Source organism: Penaeus vannamei, chromosome 23 (assembly GCF_042767895.1).
Source record: "Penaeus vannamei isolate JL-2024 chromosome 23, ASM4276789v1, whole genome shotgun sequence".
NCBI classification, from domain to species: Eukaryota; Metazoa; Arthropoda; class Malacostraca; order Decapoda; family Penaeidae; genus Penaeus; species Penaeus vannamei.
The window spans coordinates 14,411,060-14,416,059 of NC_091571.1; the positions used below are offsets into that span (position 1 = coordinate 14,411,060).

General features: G+C 41.8%; 1 protein-coding gene across 1 annotated transcript in view; it reads right to left on the reverse strand.

Annotated features, from left to right (window-relative positions):
* The window catches only part of LOC138866053 (PDF receptor-like), a 148,946-nt gene that overhangs the window by 35,001 nt on the left and 108,945 nt on the right, over window positions 1-5,000 (reverse strand). The gene's annotated exons all lie outside the window — the stretch shown is intronic.

Below are 5,000 nucleotides of genomic sequence, written 5' to 3' on the forward strand. Positions count from 1 at the left end.
TCTCTCCCTCTCCTTCTCTCTCTCTCTCTCTCTCTCTCTCTCTCTCTCTCTCTCTCTCTCTCTCTCTCTCTCTCTCTCTCTCTCTCTCTCTCTCTCTCTCTCTCCCTCTCTCTCTCTCTCTCACACACACACACACGCCTATAAGACTCGCACAATATGAAACTCCTCAAGTGAAAATGTCAGATGAAAAAAAATCCCTTTTTATCCCGATAGACGCCCTGGAGAGTGAGAGTCACCTCGGTTCTCTCACAACTCGATAATCGAAACACTCCAAGGCGAATAGTAAGACGAAAAGGATTGAAATATCTGATTGAATGTCTCTAGCTCATTCTCCGATTTTAAAGAAAAATCAGTTCTGCAACTTTCTTCTCGGATGCGCTGCCCAACAGGAAAAAGAGTTTGGCATCAACTTATCGCATCTTATGTATGAACCCACATAAGCTTATATAAGTTTGCCCTTTATACTGGAAAGTACCTCTGAAGAATTCTCCTTTGTCGCGGCCTGATGTCAGAATAATTGTTCCTGTGCGAACTCGAAAGCCACTATGTAAAAGAAAAAACTTTGTAAAAAGAAAAAGTGTGAATACAACACAAAATAACGAAACGTTGCTATTTCAAAATAATTACAGAAAGATTTTTTTCGGGATCTGATCATCGTATTTACCTATAATACACAATGCATGTTGCTTAGGATTGATATATGTTAAGGACTACATCATATTTATGCAGAAAAAATAACAACAAAAAATGAAATCAATTTGACATACCAGTAACACGTTTTTCGGGAGAGAACAGATACAGACTTCTGTGCCTTGTAAAAGCATCTGTATCGTAAATCTTTCAAAGCTTTCGCCGTGTTAAAACAGTCTCCCGCGCCTGTATCTCAGTATCTCTGCAAGGAAAGCCATTTCCGAATTTCAAAGGACCGCTGAAGAAGCATTTGTTCTGTTAGTCTCAAAAGACAAATTAGACTGTTATCTTTTTATCTATCCTTTGTCTGGAAGGGATTGGGCTGCTTACTTACTTTTGTATTTACTTATTCAAACGTTTTAATACATTATACATTATGTAGGAAGTGTATATCTAGGTTCTAGAGACTCTGAGTTGTTCGGACTTAGTTTTAGGAGGAGAACGTAAGCACCGGCGGGAGGAGCGAGAATGAGCAGCCAAACATTCGGACGAGGGAAAGGAGTCATAAAAGCCGAGGGAGGCGGGGGGAGGGGAGGAGGAGGAAAAAGGGGGGAGGGGAGGAGGAGGAGAAAGGGGGGAGGTGGGGAGAATAATTGGGGCTGATGGAAGGGGAGGAGAAGGGAAAAGGAGAGTGCGGGCAAAGTTCTGAGCAGATGGAAGTGAAGTAGAAAGGGAGAGGAAGAGCGTAAAGGGAGGTTATCGGAGGAGACAAAAAGGAAGGAAAAGAGAAGAAGAGAAGAGGACGAGGGGAATATTTGGAGATGATGGAAGGGAAGGAGATGAGAGTGAAGCAAATGGAAGATAGAAGAGGAGAAGAAAGGGGAAGGAGGAGAGTAAGGGGAATTCTTGAAGTAGACTAAAGGGAAGAATGGGAGAAGAGAAGAGACTGAGGGGAATATTGGATGCTGATGGACGAGGAGAGGAAAGGAGGGTGAGGGGAGGGCTTCCAGTGGATGGAAGGAGAGGAGAATCACAGACAGGAAGATGAAAGTGAAGAAAATGCTTAGAATGGACAGAAAACGAAGATGAAAGAAGAGAGAAGAGGGAATAATTAATGCAGAAAGAAATGAAAAGGAAAGGGAGAAAGATGAAAAGGAATCCTTAAAACGAACGAACAGGGAAAAAGAAAGAGTAAAAGGGAAGAGAAGAGGAGGAATATTCAACAAGAACCGGGAGAGGAGAGGAAAGCCTAAGAGATAGTACAAATAGAATGGGTACAGCGAAGGTAAGGAGAATGTCTTATCGTGATTGGAAGGTAAAGGAAATGTCGAAAGGCCGCGGAGATGAGTGAGGGAGGCTGAGAGGGAGCGAGGGTGAGTGAGTAAGAGGCGACGTGGAAGGAAGGGAGGGGGAGGGTTAGGTAACGAGCGGGGAAGGATGAAAGTGTGTGTGTGTGTGTGTGTGTGTTTGTGTGTTTATGTTTTGTGTGTGGGTGTGTATGGTGTGTGTGCGTTTATGTGTGTGTGTGTATGGGTTATTAGACTGAGAGAGAGGGAAAGAGAGAGAGAGAGAGAGAGAGAGAGAGAGAGAGAGAGAGAGAGAGAGAGAGAGAGAGAGAAGAGAGAGAGAGAGAGAGAGAGAGAGAGAGAGAGAGAGAAGGGGGGGGGGGGTAGAGGGACAGTGAAAGAAGTAGAGAGGGAGGGTTAGGTAACGAGCGAAGGTGGATGAAAAAGTTTGTGTGTGTGTGTGTGTTCGTGTGTGTGTGTGTGTTCGTGTGTGTGTATGTGTGTTTGTGGATATTGGAGTGAGAGAGAGAGAGAAAGAGATAGACAGATAGATAGATAGAGAGAGAGATAGATAAATAGATAGATAGATAGATAGAGAGAGAGAGATAAATAGAGAGAGAGACAGACAGACAGAAAAGGAGAGAGATAGTGAGAAAAATAGACATAATATGTGCGTTTGTGGATTATTGGAGTGAGAGAGTGGAAGAGAGAAAGACATAGCTAGATAGATAGATAGATAGAGAGAGAGAGAGAGAGAGAGAGAGAGAGAGAGAGAGAGAGAGAGAGAGAAGGGGGGGGGTAGAGGGACAGTGAAAGAAGTAGAGAGGGAGGGTTAGGTAACGAGCGAAGGTGGATGAAAAAGTTTGTGTGTGTGTGTGTTCGTGTGTGTGTGTTCGTGTGTGTGTATGTGTGTTTGTGGATTATTGGAGTGAGAGAGAGAGAGAAAGAGATAGACAGATAGATAGATAGAGAGAGAGATAGATAAATAGATAGATAGATAGATAGAGAGAGAGAGATAAATAGAGAGAGAGACAGACAGACAGAAAAGGAGAGAGATAGTGAGAAAAATAGACATAATATGTGCGTTTGTGGATTATTGGAGTGAGAGAGTGGAAGAGAGAAAGACATAGGTAGATAGATAGATAGATAGTGAGAGAGAGAGAGGAGAGAGAGAGAGAGAGAGAGAGAGAGAGAGAGAGAGAGAGAGAGAGAGAGAGAGAGAGAGAGAGAGGAAGAGAGAGAGAGAGAGAGAGAGAGAGAGAGAGAGAGAGAGAGAGAGAGAGAGAGAGAGAGAGAGAGAGAGAGAGAGAAGGAGCGAGCCTCATTTTGGTTGCTCTCAATGTTGCTAGAATCTTGATCGATAAGAAAGAAAGAAAGAAAAAAGTGACCACATCTTACATGTGTAATTAAAAAAGAAGAAAGTTTCTTTCTTCGATATTCATATAGATAATTGTATAATTATATTTGACTTGAAAATGTGACCCTAATTCCACTTCCTTGTATCATAGAAGACAAAGTCTCCCAACCTCCTTGAAGACATAGACTGTTTACATTTGATTAAAGCTTCTCTTAAAAGAATGGGAGAGAGAGAGAGAGAGAGAGAGAGAGAGAGAGAGAGAGAGAGAGAGAGAGAGAGAGAGAGAGAGAGAGAGAGAGAGAGAGAGAGAGAGAGAGAGGGGGGGGGGTAGGGTGTGAGAGAGTGGGAGAGAGAGAGTGAAGGAGACAGAAAGGAAAAGAGAGCGGAAGAGCGAGAGAGTAAAGGAGACAGATAGGGAGAGGGAGAGGGAGGAAAATGATAAAATTACTTTTTAAGAAAAAAGTTTCTTTTTTGTCGCTGGTAAAGGAAAGCGCCGCGCTGTGGGCTGGCCTATCGCCTTTAACTCTAGCCTCAGGTGGTGGAGAAGGGCGCGGGCCGAGCGGCGCCCCGGCTCCCCCGCCACAAGTCCTCACCTGCGTGACCCTCGCGACTGCCCCGCGGCCGACGTCCGCCGGGGCCCGGCGCCCCCTCGGCGCCCGCGGGAGGAGGGCGGCGGGCGGGGGCGCTGCGCCGGGACTCCGGTCACGCCGGATTAAGTTAGATTTGCAGACATGTGTTATCTAGGATATTTAGGGGAATATGTGTAAATGCATTCATGCAACATATACATAAGTAAATAAACAATTATATGTGTATACATACATACATAGCACGTGGTACAGAAACCAGAAATACATATATAAAAAAACAAAACAAAAAAAACATATATATATATATATATGCTCATATATAAATATATATATATATATATATATATATATATATATATATATATATATATATATATATATATATATATATATATATATATATATATATATATATATTTAAACACACACACACACACACACACGTTACACATATTGTGACAGCATTGACAAAGTCCGGAAACACTCAAAACAAAAATATTTCGTTATAAAATAGCACGTGGTACAGAAACCAGAAATATTTTCCTAAAAGATTTTACAAAGTTTATCTTCCGATGGCTGGAAAGGTCAAAAATGTTTTTAGAGTCAACAGTTTCCTCATCGAAATATTTTGGTTTTCTGACAGCCTCTGCCTTAATAATGAACATTTTATCGAAGAAATAATCCACCTATATCAAATACTTGTTTGGTACGACTGACTGCATCTTGTCCATCATGCCCAATCAGCTGCAAAGTTTGAATATTCATGCAACAAATTTCCCTACATTTCTCGTGGGATATTTTTTCTTTCCATTTTGCAAAACCGACGTAAAACATGAAAGCGTATGAATTGCAAATTGAAATTGCGGAATGAGAGAGACCGTGCAATAACGTCTATGGCATTACCATCATGAGGAAAAAAATAAGAAAATAAAAGCATTTAAAAATACATTGTGGTTATCCTTCTTTTATAAGATAGGTCACGTATTGGTGAACATGTTATCACAGAGATAACACGGAAACCTCAACACTATTAATTTAGAGTGTGACGTTAGCATTACCGTCTGAAAAGGTACCTAATTATGATCGAAACGTTATGTCTTTTTTCATGCGTTTCTAAAGTCGATGTGGCTGTAATCC